Source organism: Heterodontus francisci, chromosome 8 (genome assembly GCF_036365525.1).
Source record: "Heterodontus francisci isolate sHetFra1 chromosome 8, sHetFra1.hap1, whole genome shotgun sequence".
Taxonomy (NCBI): domain Eukaryota; kingdom Metazoa; phylum Chordata; class Chondrichthyes; order Heterodontiformes; family Heterodontidae; genus Heterodontus; species Heterodontus francisci.
This window is the reverse complement of record NC_090378.1, coordinates 3184017-3201008: the sequence shown is the minus strand read 5'-3', so window position 1 is coordinate 3201008 and position 16992 is coordinate 3184017.

Sequence of the window (16992 nt, the reverse complement as noted above, 5' to 3'; positions counted from 1 at the left end):
TGTGAGAATGTTAATCGTCAGGTTAGGAGAGGCAGTAGTCAGTGTGAGAATGGTAATAGTCAGGTTAGGAGAGGCAGTAGTCATTGTGAGAATGGTAATAGTCAGGTTAGGAGAGGCAGTAGTCAGTGTGAGAATGGTAATAGTCAGGTTAAGAGAGGCAGTAGTCATTGTGAGAATGGTAATAGTCAGGTTAGGAGAGGCAGTAGTCAGTGTGAGAATGGTAATAGTCAGGTTAGGAGAGGCAGTAGTCAGTGTGAGAATGTTAATCGTCAGGTTAGGAGAGGCAGTAGTCAGTGTGAGAATGGTAATAGTCAGGTTAGGAGAGGCAGTAGTCATTGTGAGAATGGTAATAGTCAGGTTAGGAGAGGCAGTAGTCAGTGTGAGAATGGTAACAGTCAGGTTAAGAGAGGCAGTAGTCATTGTGAGAATGGTAATAGTCAGGTTAGGAGAGGCAGTAGTCAGTGTGAGAATGGTAATAGTCAGGTTAGGAGAGGCAGTAGTCAGTGTGAGAATGGTAATAGTCAGGTTAGGAGAGGCAGTCGTCAGTGTGAGAATGGTAATAGTCAGGTTAAGAGAGGCAGTAGTCATTGTGAGAATGGTAATAGTCAGGTTAGGAGAGGCAGTAGTCAGTGTGAGAATGGTAATAGTCAGGTTAAGAGAGGCAGTAGTCATTGTGAGAATGGTAATAGTCAGGTTAGGAGAGGCAGTCGTCAGTGTGAGAATGGTAATAGTCAGGTTAGGAGAGGCAGTAGTCAGTGTGAGAATGGTAATAGTCAGGTTCGGAGAGGCAGTAGTCAGTGTGAGAATGGTAATAGTCAGGTTAGGAGAGGCAGTAGTCAGTGTGAGAATGATAATAGTCAGGTTAGGAGAGGCAGTAGTCAGTGTGAGAATGGTAATAGTCAGGTTAGGAGAGGCAGTAGTCAGTGTGAGAATGATAATAGTCAGGTTAGGAGAGGCAGTAGTCAGTGTGAGAATGATAATAGTCAGGTTAGGAGAGGCAGTAGTCAGTGTGAGAATGGTAATAGTCAGGTTAGGAGAGGCAGTAGTCAGTGTGAGAATGGTAATAGTCAGGTTAGGAGAGGCAGTAGTCAGTGTGAGAATGATAATAGTCAGGTTAGGAGAGGCAGTAGTCAGTGTGAGAATGATAATAGTCAGGTTAGGAGAGGCAGTAGTCAGTGTGAGAATGATAATAGTCAGGTTAGGAGAGGCAGTAGTCAGTGTGAGAATGATAATAGTCAGGTTAGGAGAGGCAGTAGTCAGTGTGAGAATGGTAATAGTCAGGTTAGGAGAGGCAGTAGTCAGTGTGAGAATGTTAATAGTCAGGTTAGGAGAGGCAGTAGTCAGTGTGAGAATGATAATAGTCAGGTTAGGAGAGGCAGTAGTCAGTGTGAGAATGTTAATAGTCAGGTTAGGAGAGGCAGTAGTCAGTGTGAGAATGATAATAGTCAGGTTAGGAGAGGCAGTAGTCAGTGTGAGAATGTTAATCGTCAGGTTAGGAGAGGCAGTAGTCAGTGTGAGAATGGTAATAGTCAGGTTAGGAGAGGCAGTAGTCATTGTGAGAATGGTAATAGTCAGGTTAGGAGAGGCAGTAGTCAGTGTGAGAATGTTAATCGTCAGGTTAGGAGAGGCAGTAGTCAGTGTGAGAATGGTAATAGTCAGGTTAGGAGAGGCAGTAGTCATTGTGAGAATGGTAATAGTCAGGTTAGGAGAGGCAGTAGTCAGTGTGAGAATGGTAATAGTCAGGTTAAGAGAGGCAGTAGTCATTGTGAGAATGGTAATAGTCAGGTTAGGAGAGGCAGTAGTCAGTGTGAGAATGGTAATAGTCAGGTTAGGAGAGGCAGTAGTCAGTGTGAGAATGTTAATCGTCAGGTTAGGAGAGGCAGTAGTCAGTGTGAGAATGGTAATAGTCAGGTTAGGAGAGGCAGTAGTCATTGTGAGAATGGTAATAGTCAGGTTAGGAGAGGCAGTAGTCAGTGTGAGAATGGTAACAGTCAGGTTAAGAGAGGCAGTAGTCATTGTGAGAATGGTAATAGTCAGGTTAGGAGAGGCAGTAGTCAGTGTGAGAATGGTAATAGTCAGGTTAGGAGAGGCAGTAGTCAGTGTGAGAATGGTAATAGTCAGGTTAGGAGAGGCAGTCGTCAGTGTGAGAATGGTAATAGTCAGGTTAAGAGAGGCAGTAGTCATTGTGAGAATGGTAATAGTCAGGTTAGGAGAGGCAGTAGTCAGTGTGAGAATGGTAATAGTCAGGTTAAGAGAGGCAGTAGTCATTGTGAGAATGGTAATAGTCAGGTTAGGAGAGGCAGTCGTCAGTGTGAGAATGGTAATAGTCAGGTTAGGAGAGGCAGTAGTCAGTGTGAGAATGGTAATAGTCAGGTTCGGAGAGGCAGTAATCAGTGTGAGAATGGTAATAGTCAGGTTAGGAGAGGCAGTAGTCAGTGTGAGAATGATAATAGTCAGGTTAGGAGAGGCAGTAGTCAGTGTGAGAATGGTAATAGTCAGGTTAGGAGAGGCAGTAGTCAGTGTGAGAATGATAATAGTCAGGTTAGGAGAGGCAGTAGTCAGTGTGAGAATGATAATAGTCAGGTTAGGAGAGGCAGTAGTCAGTGTGAGAATGGTAATAGTCAGGTTAGGAGAGGCAGTAGTCAGTGTGAGAATGGTAATAGTCAGGTTAGGAGAGGCAGTAGTCAGTGTGAGAATGATAATAGTCAGGTTAGGAGAGGCAGTAGTCAGTGTGAGAATGATAATAGTCAGGTTAGGAGAGGCAGTAGTCAGTGTGAGAATGATAATAGTCAGGTTAGGAGAGGCAGTAGTCAGTGTGAGAATGATAATAGTCAGGTTAGGAGAGGCAGTAGTCAGTGTGAGAATGGTAATAGTCAGGTTAGGAGAGGCAGTAGTCAGTGTGAGAATGATAATAGTCAGGTTAGGAGAGGCAGTAGTCAGTGTGAGAATGGTAATAGTCAGCTTAGGAGAGGCAGTAGTCAGTGTGAGAATGATAATAGTCTGGTTAGGAGAGGCAGTAGTCAGTGTGAGAATGGTAATAGTCAGGTTAAGAGAGGCAGTAGTCATTGTGAGAATGGTAATAGTCAGGTTAGGAGAGGCAGTAGTCAGTGTGAGAATGGTAATAGTCAGGTTAGGAGAGGCAGTAGTCAGTGTGAGAATGGTTATAGTCAGGTTAGGAGAGTCAGTAGTCAGTGTGAGAATGGTAATAGTCAGGTTAGGAGAGGCAGTAGTCAGTGTGAGAATGGTAATAGTCAGGTTAGGAGAGGCAGTAGTCAGTGTGAGAATGGTAATAGTCAGGTTAGGAGAGGCAGTTGTCAGTGTGAGAATGATAATAGTCAGGTTAGGAGAGGCAGTAGTCAGTGTGAGAATGATAATAGTCAGGTTAGGAGAGGCAGTAGTCAGTGTGAGAATGATAATAGTCAGGTTAGGAGAGGCAGTAGTCAGTGTGAGAATGATAATAGTCAGGTTAGGAGAGGCAGTAGTCAGTATGAGAATGGTAATAGTCAGGTTAGGAGAGGCAGTAGTCAGTGTGAGAATGATAATAGTCAGGTTAGGAGAGGCAGTAGTCAGTGTGAGAATGATAATAGTCAGGTTAGGAGAGGCAGTAGTCAGTGTGAGAATGGTAATAGTCAGGTTAAGAGAGGCAGTAGTCATTGTGAGAATGGTAATAGTCAGATTAGGAGAGGCAGTAGTCAGTGTGAGAATGGTAATAGTCAGGTTAGGAGAGGCAGTAGTCAGTGTGAGAATGGTTATAGTCAGGTTAGGAGAGGCAGTAGTCAGTGTGAGAATGGTAATAGTCAGGTTAGGAGAGGCAGTAGTCAGTGTGAGAATGGTAATAGTCAGGTTAAGAGAGGCAGTAGTCATTGTGAGAATGGTAATAGTCAGGTTAGGAGAGGCAGTAGTCAGTGTGAGAATGGTAATAGTCAGGTTAGGAGAGGCAGTAGTCAGTGTGAGAATGTTAATCGTCAGGTTAGGAGAGGCAGTAGTCAGTGTGAGAATGGTAATAGTCAGGTTAGGAGAGGCAGTAGTCATTGTGAGAATGGTAATAGTCAGGTTAAGAGAGGCAGTAGTCATTGTGAGAATGGTAATAGTCAGGTTAGGAGAGGCAGTAGTCAGTGTGAGAATGGTAATAGTCAGGTTAGGAGAGGCAGTAGTCAGTGTGAGAATGGTAATAGTCAGGTTAGGAGAGGCAGTAGTCAGTGTGAGAATGGTAATAGTCAGGTTAGGAGAGGCAGTAGTCAGTGTGAGAATGGTAATAGTCAGGTTAGGAGAGGCAGTAGTCATTGTGAGAATGGTAATAGTCAGGTTAGGAGAGGCAGTAGTCAGTGTGAGAATGGTAATAGTCAGGTTAGGAGAGGCAGTAGTCAGTGTGAGAATGGTAATAGTCAGGTTAGGAGAGGCAGTAGTCAGTGTGAGAATGGTAATAGTCAGGTTAAGAGAGGCAGTAGTCATTGTGAGAATGGTAATAGTCAGGTTAGGAGAGGCAGTAGTCAGTGTGAGAATGGTAATAGTCAGGTTAAGAGAGGCAGTAGTCATTGTGAGAATGGTAATAGTCAGGTTAGGAGAGGCAGTCGTCAGTGTGAGAATGGTAATAGTCAGGTTAGGAGAGGCAGTAGTCAGTGTGAGAATGGTAATAGTCAGGTTCGGAGAGGCAGTAGTCAGTGTGAGAATGGTAATAGTCAGGTTAGGAGAGGCAGTAGTCAGTGTGAGAATGATAATAGTCAGGTTAGGAGAGGCAGTAGTCAGTGTGAGAATGGTAATAGTCAGGTTAGGAGAGGCAGTAGTCAGTGTGAGAATGATAATAGTCAGGTTAGGAGAGGCAGTAGTCAGTGTGAGAATGATAATAGTCAGGTTAGGAGAGGCAGTAGTCAGTGTGAGAATGGTAATAGTCAGGTTAGGAGAGGCAGTAGTCAGTGTGAGAATGGTAATAGTCAGGTTAGGAGAGGCAGTAGTCAGTGTGAGAATGATAATAGTCAGGTTAGGAGAGGCAGTAGTCAGTGTGAGAATGATAATAGTCAGGTTAGGAGAGGCAGTAGTCAGTGTGAGAATGATAATAGTCAGGTTAGGAGAGGCAGTAGTCAGTGTGTGAATGATAATAGTCAGGTTAGGAGAGGCAGTAGTCAGTGTGAGAATGGTAATAGTCAGGTTAGGAGAGGCAGTAGTCAGTGTGAGAATGATAATAGTCAGGTTAGGAGAGGCAGTAGTCAGTGTGAGAATGGTAATAGTCAGGTTAGGAGAGGCAGTAGTCAGTGTGAGAATGATAATAGTCAGGTTAGGAGAGGCAGTAGTCAGTGTGAGAATGGTAATAGTCAGGTTAAGAGAGGCAGTAGTCATTGTGAGAATGGTAATAGTCAGGTTAGGAGAGGCAGTAGTCAGTGTGAGAATGGTAATAGTCAGGTTAGGAGAGGCAGTAGTCAGTGTGAGAATGGTTATAGTCAGGTTAGGAGAGTCAGTAGTCAGTGTGAGAATGGTAATAGTCAGGTTAGGAGAGGCAGTAGTCAGTGTGAGAATGGTAATAGTCAGGTTAGGAGAGGCAGTAGTCAGTGTGAGAATGGTAATAGTCAGGTTAGGAGAGGCAGTAGTCAGTGTGAGAATGATAATAGTCAGGTTAGGAGAGGCAGTAGTCAGTGTGAGAATGATAATAGTCAGGTTAGGAGAGGCAGTAGTCAGTGTGAGAATGATAATAGTCAGGTTAGGAGAGGCAGTAGTCAGTGTGAGAATGATAATAGTCAGGTTAGGAGAGGCAGTAGTCAGTGTGAGAATGGTAATAGTCAGGTTAGGAGAGGCAGTAGTCAGTGTGAGAATGATAATAGTCAGGTTAGGAGAGGCAGTAGTCAGTGTGAGAATGGTAATAGTCAGGTTAGGAGAGGCAGTAGTCAGTGTGAGAATGATAATAGTCAGGTTAGGAGAGGCAGTAGTCAGTGTGAGAATGGTAATAGTCAGGTTAAGAGAGGCAGTAGTCATTGTGAGAATGGTAATAGTCAGGTTAGGAGAGGCAGTAGTCAGTGTGAGAATGGTAATAGTCAGGTTAGGAGAGGCAGTAGTCAGTGTGAGAATGGTTATAGTCAGGTTAGGATAGGCAGTAGTCAGTGTGAGAATGGTAATAGTCAGGTTAGGAGAGGCAGTAGTCAGTGTGAGAATGGTAATAGTCAGGTTAAGAGAGGCAGTAGTCATTGTGAGAATGGTAATAGTCAGGTTAGGAGAGGCAGTAGTCAGTGTGAGAATGGTAATAGTCAGGTTAGGAGAGGCAGTAGTCAGTGTGAGAATGTTAATCGTCAGGTTAGGAGAGGCAGTAGTCAGTGTGAGAATGGTAATAGTCAGGTTAGGAGAGGCAGTAGTCATTGTGAGAATGGTAATAGTCAGGTTAGGAGAGGCAGTAGTCAGTGTGAGAATGGTAATAGTCAGGTTAGGAGAGGCAGTAGTCAGTGTGAGAATGATAATAGTCAGGTTAGGAGAGGCAGTAGTCAGTGTGAGAATGATAATAGTCAGGTTAGGAGAGGCAGTAGTCAGTGTGAGAATGATAATAGTCAGGTTAGGAGAGGCAGTAGTCAGTGTGAGAATGATAATAGTCAGGTTAGGAGAGGCAGTAGTCAGTGTGAGAATGGTAATAGTCAGGTTAGGAGAGGCAGTAGTCAGTGTGAGAATGATAATAGTCAGGTTAGGAGAGGCAGTAGTCAGTGTGAGAATGGTAATAGTCAGGTTAGGAGAGGCAGTAGTCAGTGTGAGAATGATAATAGTCAGGTTAGGAGAGGCAGTAGTCAGTGTGAGAATGGTAATAGTCAGGTTAAGGAGAGGCAGTAGTCAGTGTGAGAATGGTAATAGTCAGGTTAGGAGAGGCAGTAGTCAGTGTGAGAATGGTAATAGTCAGGTTAGGAGAGGCAGTAGTCAGTGTGAGAATGGTTATAGTCAGGTTAGGAGAGTCAGTAGTCAGTGTGAGAATGGTAATAGTCAGGTTAGGAGAGGCAGTAGTCAGTGTGAGAATGGTAATAGTCAGGTTAGGAGAGGCAGTAGTCAGTGTGAGAATGGTAATAGTCAGGTTAGGAGAGGCAGTAGTCAGTGTGAGAATGATAATAGTCAGGTTAGGAGAGGCAGTAGTCAGTGTGAGAATGATAATAGTCAGGTTAGGAGAGGCAGTAGTCAGTGTGAGAATGATAATAGTCAGGTTAGGAGAGGCAGTAGTCAGTGTGAGAATGATAATAGTCAGGTTAGGAGAGGCAGTAGTCAGTGTGAGAATGGTAATAGTCAGGTTAGGAGAGGCAGTAGTCAGTGTGAGAATGATAATAGTCAGGTTAGGAGAGGCAGTAGTCAGTGTGAGAATGGTAATAGTCAGGTTAGGAGAGGCAGTAGTCAGTGTGAGAATGATAATAGTCAGGTTAGGAGAGGCAGTAGTCAGTGTGAGAATGGTAATAGTCAGGTTAAGAGAGGCAGTAGTCATTGTGAGAATGGTAATAGTCAGGTTAGGAGAGGCAGTAGTCAGTGTGAGAATGGTAATAGTCAGGTTAGGAGAGGCAGTAGTCAGTGTGAGAATGGTTATAGTCAGGTTAGGAGAGGCAGTAGTCAGTGTGAGAATGGTAATAGTCAGGTTAGGAGAGGCAGTAGTCAGTGTGAGAATGATAATAGTCAGGTTAGGAGAGGCAGTAGTCAGTGTAAGAATGGTAATAGTCAGGTTAGGAGAGGCAGTAGTCAGTGTGAGAATGGTAATAGTCAGGTTAGGAGAGGCAGTAGTCAGTGTGAGAATGGTAATAGTCAGGTTAGGAGAGGCAGTAGTCAGTGTGAGAATGGCAATAGTCAGGTTAGGAGAGGCAGTAGTCATTGTGAGAATGGTAATAGTCAGGTTAGGAGAGGCAGTAGTCAGTGTGAGAATGGTAATAGTCAGGTTAGGAGAGGTAGTAGTCAGTGTGAGAATGGCAATAGTCAGGTTAGGAGAGGCAGTAGTCATTGTGAGAATGGTAATAGTCAGGTTAGGAGAGGCAGTAGTCAGTGTGAGAATGGTAATAGTCAGGTTAGGAGAGGCAGTAGTCAGTGTGAGAATATTAATAGTCAGGTTAGGAGAGGCAGTAGTCAGTGTGAGAATGGTAATAGTCAGGTTAGGAGAGGCAGTAGTCAGTGTGAGAATTGTAATAGTCAGGATAGGAGAGGCAGTAGTCAGTGTGAGAATGGTAATAGTCAGGTTAGGAGAGGCAGTAGTCAGTGTGAGAATGGTAACAGTCAGGTTAGGAGAGGCAGTAGTCAGTGTGAGAATGGTAATAGTCAGGTTAGGAGAGGCAGTAGTCAGTCTGAGAATGGTAATAGTCAGGTTAAGAGAGGCAGTAGTCATTGTGAGAATGGTAATAGTCAGGTTAGGAGAGGCAGTAGTCAGTGTGAGAATGGTAATAGTCAGGTTAGGAGAGGCAGTAGTCAGTGTGAGAATGGTTATAGTCAGGTTAGGAGAGGCAGTAGTCAGTGTGAGAATGGTAATAGTCAGGTTAGGAGAGGCAGTAGTCAGTGTGAGAATGGTAATAGTCAGGTTAGGAGAGGCAGTAGTCAGTGTAAGAATGGTAATAGTCAGGTTAAGAGAGGCAGTAGTCATTGTGAGAATGGTAATAGTCAGGTTAGGAGAGGCAGTAGTCAGTGTGAGAATGGTAATAGTCAGGTTAGGAGAGGCAGTAGTCAGTGTGAGAATGGTAATAGTCAGGTTAGGAGAGGCAGTAGTCAGTGTGAGAATGGTTATAGTCAGGTTAGGAGAGGCAGTAGTCAGTGTGAGAATGGTAATAGTCAGGTTAGGAGAGGCAGTAGTCAGTGTGAGAATGGTAATAGTCATGTTAGGAGAGGCAGTAGTCAGTGTAAGAATGGTAATAGTCAGGTTAGGAGAGGCAGTAGTCAGTGTGAGAATGGTAATAGTCAGGTTAGGAGAGGCTGTAGTCAGTGTGAGAATGGTAATAGTCAGGTTAGGAGAGGCAGTAGTCAGTGTGAGAATGGTAATAGTCAGGTTAGGAGAGGCAGTAGTCAGTGTAAGAATGGTAATAGTCAGGTTAGGAGAGGCAGTAGTCAGTGTGAGAATGGTAATAGTCAGGTTAGGAGAGGCAGTAGTCAGTGTGAGAATGGTAATAGTCAGGTTAGGAGAGGCAGTAGTCAGTGTGAGAATGGCAATAGTCAGGTTAGGAGAGGCAGTAGTCATTGTGAGAATGGTAATAGTCAGGTTAGGAGAGGCAGTAGTCAGTGTGAGAATGGTAATAGTCAGGTTAGGAGAGGCAGTAGTCAGTGTGAGAATATTAATAGTCAGGTTAGGAGAGGCAGTAGTCAGTGTGAGAATGGTAATAGTCAGGTTGGGAGAGGCAGTAGTCAGTGTGAGAATTGTAATAGTCAGGTTAGGAGAGGCAGTAGTCAGTGTGAGAATGATAATAGTCAGGTTAGGAGAGGCAGTAGTCAGTGTGAGAATATTAATAGTCAGGTTAGGAGAGGCAGTAGTCAGTGTGAGAATGGTAATATTCAGGTTAGGAGAGGCAGTAGTCAGTGTGAGAATGGTAATAGTCAGGTTGGGAGAGGCAGTAGTCAGTGTGAGAATTGTAATAGTCAGGTTAGGAGAGGCAGTAGTCAGTGTGAGAATGATAATAGTCAGGTTAGGAGAGGCAGTAGTCAGTGTGAGAATATTAATAGTCAGGTTAGGAGAGGCAGTAGTCAGTGTGAGAATGGTAATATTCAGGTTAGGAGAGGCAGTAGTCAGTGTGAGAATGGTAATAGTCAGGTTGGGAGAGGCAGTAGTCAGTGTGAAAATTGTAATAGTCAGGTTAGGAGAGGCAGTAGTCAGTGTGAGAATATTAATAGTCAGGTTAGGAGAGGCAGTAGTCAGTGTGAGAATGATAATAGTCAGGTTGGGAGAGGCAGTAGTCAGTGTGAGAATGGCTATAGTCAGGTTAGGAAAGGCAGTAGTCAGTGTGAGAATATTAATAGTCAGGTTAGGAGAGGCAGTAGTCAGTGTGAGAATGATAATAGTCAGGTTGGGAGAGGCAGTAGTCAGTGTGAGAATGATAATAGTCAGGTTAGGAGAGGCAGTAGTCAGTGTGAGAATGGTAATAGTCAGGTTAGGAGAGGCAGTAGTCAGTGTGAGAATGATAATAGTCAAGTTGGGAGAGGCAGTAGTCAGTGTGAGAATGGTAATAGTCAGGTTAGGAGAGGCAGTAGTCAGTGTGAGAATGGTAATAGTCAGGTTAGGAGAGGCAGTAGTCAGTGTGAGAATGATAATAGTCAGGTTGGGAGAGGCAGTAGTCAGTGTGAGAATGGCTATAGTCAGGTTAGGAGAGGCAGTAGTCAGTGTGAGAATATTAATAGTCAGGTTAGGAGAGGCAGTAGTCAGTGTGAGAATGATAATAGTCAGGTTGGGAGAGGCAGTAGTCAGTGTGAGAATGATAATAGTCAGGTTAGGAGAGGCAGTAGTCAGTGTGAGAATGGTAATAGTCAGGTTAGGAGAGGCAGTAGTCAGTGTGAGAATATTAATAGTCAGGTTAGGAGAGGCAGTAGTCAGTGTGAGAATGGTAATATTCAGGTTAGGAGAGGCAGTAGTCAGTGTGAGAATGGTAATAGTCAGGTTGGGAGAGGCAGTAGTCAGTGTGAAAATTGTAATAGTCAGGTTAGGAGAGGCAGTAGTCAGTGTGAGAATATTAATAGTCAGGTTAGGAGAGGCAGTAGTCAGTGTGAGAATGATAATAGTCAGGTTGGGAGAGGCAGTAGTCAGTGTGAGAATGGCTATAGTCAGGTTAGGAGAGGCAGTAGTCAGTGTGAGAATATTAATAGTCAGGTTAGGAGAGGCAGTAGTCAGTGTGAGAATGATAATAGTCAGGTTGGGAGAGGCAGTAGTCAGTGTGAGAATGATAATAGTCAGGTTAGGAGAGGCAGTAGTCAGTGTGAGAATGGTAATAGTCAGGTTAGGAGAGGCAGTAGTCAGTGTGAGAATGATAATAGTCAAGTTGGGAGAGGCAGTAGTCAGTGTGAGAATGGTAATAGTCAGGTTAGGAGAGGCAGTAGTCAGTGTGAGAATGGTAATAGTCAGGTTAGGAGAGGCAGTAGTCAGTGTGAGAATGATAATAGTCAGGTTGGGAGAGGCAGTAGTCAGTGTGAGAATGGCTATAGTCAGGTTAGGAGAGGCAGTAGTCAGTGTGAGAATATTAATAGTCAGGTTAGGAGAGGCAGTAGTCAGTGTGAGAATGATAATAGTCAGGTTGGGAGAGGCAGTAGTCAGTGTGAGAATGATAATAGTCAGGTTAGGAGAGGCAGTAGTCAGTGTGAGAATGGTAATAGTCAGGTTAGGAGAGGCAGTAGTCAGTGTGAGAATGATAATAGTCAGGTTGGGAGAGGCAGTAGTCAGTGTGAGAATGGTAATAGTCAGGTTAGGAGAGGCAGTAGTCAGTGTGAGAATGGTAATAGTCAGGTTGGGAGAGGCAGTAGTCAGTGTGAGAATGGTAATAGTCAGGTTGGGAGAGGCATTAGTCATTGTGAGAATGGTAATAGTCAGGTTAGGAGAGGCAGTAGTCAGTGTGAGAATGGTAATAGTCAGGTTGGGAGAGGCATTAGTCATTGTGAGAATGGTAATAGTCAGGTTAGGAGAGGCAGTAGTCAGTGTGAGAATGGTAATAGTCAGGTTGGGAGAGGCATTAGTCATTGTGAGAATGGTAATAGTCAGGTTAGGAGAGGCAGTAGTCAGTGTGAGAATGGTAATAGTCAGGTTAGGAGAGGCAGTAGTCAGTGCGAGAATGGTAATAGTCAGGTTAGGAGAGGCAGTAGTCAGTGTGAGAATGGTAATAGTCAGGTTAGGAGAGGCAGTAGTCAGTGTGAGAATGGTAATAGGGCGTCACCAGTTCCTGTGTATCAAATTTGCCAAAATCAACTATTAACTGCCCACGATTTTATTGCTAATGAAAAGCTGTGGATATAATTTCCCAGCATTAATAATTCATCTGTTGGTTACAATCGATGATAATCACTGGCTCTCATTACTGGACATTATTTGATGCGCTGTTCATTTATTGAATTTGAAGCTCTGAATCTTTCCCGTCCTGTATATTGTGGACTGGATCGGTACTCAAACTCCCCCCATTTGAGCAAAGTAAAACGTTGCTGGGAATGGTTTTGTTACAAAGAATCTCTTCACTTCCCAACATTAAAAAGGGACTTTTTGGTTGCTTGCCATTTCAACACTCCCCCCTGCTCTCATGCTCACATCTCTGTCCTGGGATTGCTGCAGTGTTCCAGTGAACATCAATGCAAGCTCGAGGAACAGCATCTCATCTACCGATTAGGTACACTACAGCCTGCCGGACTGAACATTGAGTTCAATAATTTCAGAGCATGACAGCCCCCCACTTTACTTTCATTTTTAGTCATTTTTAGTTATTTTTTCTTCCTTTTTTTTGCATTCCTTTTTACATTTTTTGCATTTATTTCATTTCATCTTAGTTTGTTCAGTTTGCTTACCCACTGTTTTTTTCAGGTTGTTTTTCTTCAGGTTTGCACTTGCTGATGTTCAATATTCAGTATATTCACACCTAATCTGTACTAATGCTTTGTCTTTCAAAACACCATTAACATATTGTTTGCCTTTGCTCCGTGACCTTTTGGTCAGCTATGTGGCCTGGTCCAATCTGCACCTTCTCCTTTGTTATCTCTTGCCCAACCCCCACCTCACTTGTTTATAATCTGTAACTTTTCTAATATTTGTCAGTTCCGAAGAAGGGTCACTGACCCGAAACGTTAACTCTGCTTCTCTTTCCACAGATGCTGCCAGACCTGCTGAGTGAATCCAGCATTTCTTGTTTTTGATTAAAAAGGGAGTCTGTGTCTGAAATAATCCCAGAGCTCAAGATTCTGTCTGCACTTTCTCGACTGAGAACTTTTGAGCTGATTGCCTGTGGTGGGCTTCACTCATTGGCATGTGAGAGCAGGATTTTTTCAATTGATTTGTGGGAGTTGCTGGTTTGCATTTATTGAACTGAGTGGCTTTTTGGGCCATTTAAGAGTTACCCACATTGCTGTGGGTCTGGCTCATATGTCAGCAGATTTATTTTCCTCAAGGACATTGATGAACTAGATGTGTTTTTACAACAATTGACAATGTTTTCATGCTTTGTCTTTCAACACACCATTAACATATTATTTGCCTTTGCTCCATGACCTGTTGGTCAGCTATGTGGCCTGGTGCAATCTGCACCTTCTCCTTTGTTATCTCTTGCCCCACCCCCGCCTCACTTGTTTATAACCTTTTACATTTCTAATATTTGTCAGTTCCGAAGAAGGGTCACTGACCTGAAACGTTAACTCTGCTTCTCTTTTCACAGATGCTGCCAGACCTGCTGAGTGATTCCAGCATTTCTTGTTTTTATTTCAGATTTCCAGCATCCTCAGTATTTTGCTTTTATTTTAGTGTTTAATTCACTGCCACTTCTCTTCCAGGAATGCCTACCTTGAAGAAGTTCTGCGCTTCTCTCCGACGGGATTTTCGTTTGTCTCTTTTACCTTGTTCACCTTCATTGTTTTCTATTTCCCTCCTGGTGTTTGATAAGGTATCTACCAAAACTCGTTTTCACAGCCACATCTCCTTCCTCAGTGACTGTCTCCGGCTCCGACTGATTCCACGTGGATTCCAACTGCAGTTTCGCACATCATGTTTTGAAACCACCCAGGATCACAGGTATCTCCGAGAAATACAACGTTCCTCGGACTGCTACTCTCGCCGCATCCTGAGATCCACACTCAGTGCTATGCGCCGCCATATGCACACACTGGACCTCTCTCTCCAGCAGCACTGCCTCACCTTATCTCAAAGCTGTTCCACTCCGCAGTTTCATCTCATCTCTCGTCTCATCCGACGCATTAACAAAAAACTTTTTTTCTTCCTTTCAGGTGTTAAAGAACGCAAGCTCCAGCAGCTGATGGGGACTCATGCCCCTCCAGATCCTCCTTCCACTTCACTTCCCTCTGACCCCACCCCTTTTGATCTGACCCCTTGCCGTGTATTCACTATACCCTCTGACCTCCCCCTCTCTGATGCTGAACGTTCTGTACTCAGCAAAGGTCTCAGTTTTATCCCCTTACGCCCCCACCTCAATGAATTTCGCGCTCGGCATGACGTTGAGCTCTTCTTCCGTCGCCTCCGCCTCCGGGCTCACTTCTTTGACCAGGAGTCCTCCCCCCGACCAGCAGACCCATTCACCCGCCTGCAGCATTCTCCCTCTACCTGGACCCCTCCCCCTGGCCTCTTACCCTCTCTTGATCTTTTCATTGAAAACTGTCGGCGAGACATTGGTCATCTCAATTTCTCTGCCCCCCTCACACTCTAACCTGTCCCCCTCTGACCTTGAGGCACTCCGTTCTCTCAGGTCTAACCCCGACATGGTCATCAAACCTGCAGACAAGGGTGGTGCTGTTGTTGTATGGCGTACCGACCTCTACCTTGCAGAAGCTCAACGCCAACTCACAGACACTTCTTCCTACCTCCCTCTGGACCATGACCCCCCAACAAACATCAAGCTACTGTCCACAGGACTGTCACTGACCTCATCTCCTCTGGAGATCTTCCCTCTACAGCTTCCAACCTCATAGTCCCACAACCCCGGACAGCCCGCTTCTACCTCCTTCCCAAAATCCACAAACGGGATTGTCCTGGCAGACCCATTGTGTCAGCCTGCTCCTGCCCCACTCAACTTATTTCTTCTTATCTTGACTCTATCTTTTCTCCGCTGGTCCAGTCTCTTCCCACCTACGTCATTTTGGCAATTTCCAGTTTCCTGATCCCAACCGCCTCCTCTTCACTATGGATGTCCAATCGCTCTACATCTCCATCCCCCACCAGGACGGTTTGAGGGCTCGCCACTTCTTCCTTGAACAGAGGCCCAACCAGTTCCCATCCACCACCACCCTCCTCCGCCTGGCTGAACTTGTTCTCACATTGAACAACTTCTCCTTCAACTCCACTCACTTCCTTCAAGTAAAAGGTGTTGCTATGGGTACCTGCATGGGTCCTAGTTATGCCTGTCTTTTTGTGGGATATGTCGAGCATTCTTTGTTCCAGTCCTACTCAGGCCCCCTCCCCCAACTCTTTTTCCAGTACATTGATGACTGTATCGGTGTCGATTCCTGATCCCGCCCCGAACTGGAAAACTTTATCAACTTTGCTTTCATTTTCCACCCTTCTCTCACCTTTACATGGTCCATCTCTGACACTTCCCTTCCCTTTCTCAACTTCTCTGTCTCCATCTCTGGGGATAGGTTGTCTACTAATATTCATTATAAGCCCACCGACTCCCACAGCTACCTCGACTACACTTCTTCACACCCGACCTCCTGTAAGGACTCCATTCCATTCTCCCAGTTTCTCCGTCTCTGACACATCTGCCCTGATGATGCTACCTTCCGTGACGGTGCTTCTGATATGACCTCCTTTTTCCTCAACCGAGGATTCCCCCCCACTGTTGTTGACAGGGCCCTCAACCGTGTCCGACCCATTTCCCGCACCTCTACCCTCACCCCTTCCCCTCCCTCCCAGAACCGTGACAGGGTTCCCCTTGTCCTCACTTTCCACCCCATCAGCCTCCATATCCAAAGGATCATCCTCCGCCATTTCCGCCACCTCCTGTGTGCTGCCACTACCAGTCGCATCTTCCCCTCCCTTCCCCTGTCTGCATTCCGAAGGGATCATTCCCTCCGCGACACCCTGGTCCACTCCTCCATTACCCCCACCACCTCGTCCCCGTCCCATGGCACCTTCCCCTGCAATCACAGGAGGTGTAATACCTGCCCATTTACCTCCTCTCTCCTCACTATCCCAGGCCCCAAACACTCCTTTCAGGTGAAGCAGCGATTTACTTGTACTTCTTTCAATGTAGTATACTGTATTCGCTGCTCACAATGTTGTCTCCTCTACATTGGGGAGACCAAGCGCAGACTGGGTGACCGCTTTACGGAACATCTCCGCTCAGTTCGCAAGCAGGACCCTGAGCTTCCGGTTGCTTGCCATTTCAACACTCCCCCCTGCTCTCATGCTCACATCTCTGTCCTGGGATTGCTGCAGTGTTCCAGTGAACATCAACGCAAGCTCAAGGAACAGCATCTCATTTACCGATTCGGCACACTACAGCCTGCCGGACTGAACATTGAGTTCAATCATTTCAGAGCATGACAGCCCCCCATTTTACTTTTATTTTTAGTTATTTTTTCTTTTTTTACATTTTTTACAAATTTTTAAAAAAAGTTTATTTCATTTCATCTTAGTTTGTTCAGTTTGCTTACCCACTGTTTTTTTCATGTTTGTACTTGCTGCTGTTCAATCTTCAGTCCGTTAACACCCTATCTGTACTAATGCTTTGTCTTTCAACACACCATTAACATATTGTTTGCCTTTGCTCCATGACCTTTTGGTCAGCGTTGTGGCCTGGTCCAATCTAGACCTCCTTTGTTATCTCTTGCCCCACCCCCACCTCACTTGCTTATAACCTGTGACATTTCTAATATTTGTCAGTTCCAATGAAGGGTCACTGACCTGAAACGTTAACTCTGCTTCTCTTTCCACAGATGCTGCCAGACCTGCTGAGTGGTTCCAGCATTTCTTGTTTTTATTTAATATTAATGTTTTCATGGCCATCCGTTAAACCAGCTTTTAATTCCAGATTTATTAATTGAATTTAAATTTCACTATCGGTCATGGTGGGATTCATATCTTTTGAGATTTGCCCTGGATTATTAGTCTAGAGACACTACCACTACACCACTGCCTGCCCTTATGGGATGTCTGTAAAATATATTTAATACACACGTGTGTTGAATGGGGGATTGGTTTCGATTAACATTCAGACAGTGTACACTGAGGTGATTTGTATTCGCACAAAATAACTCGACTGAATCTGTTCTTAATGTGTTGGCACAGACACAATTATGAGGCAATAATTAGAGATTATGGAACTAATTTCTATTTCATCAGGACTGATATATTACTGGACATGGCAGAGATAAGATTACCCAGGACTG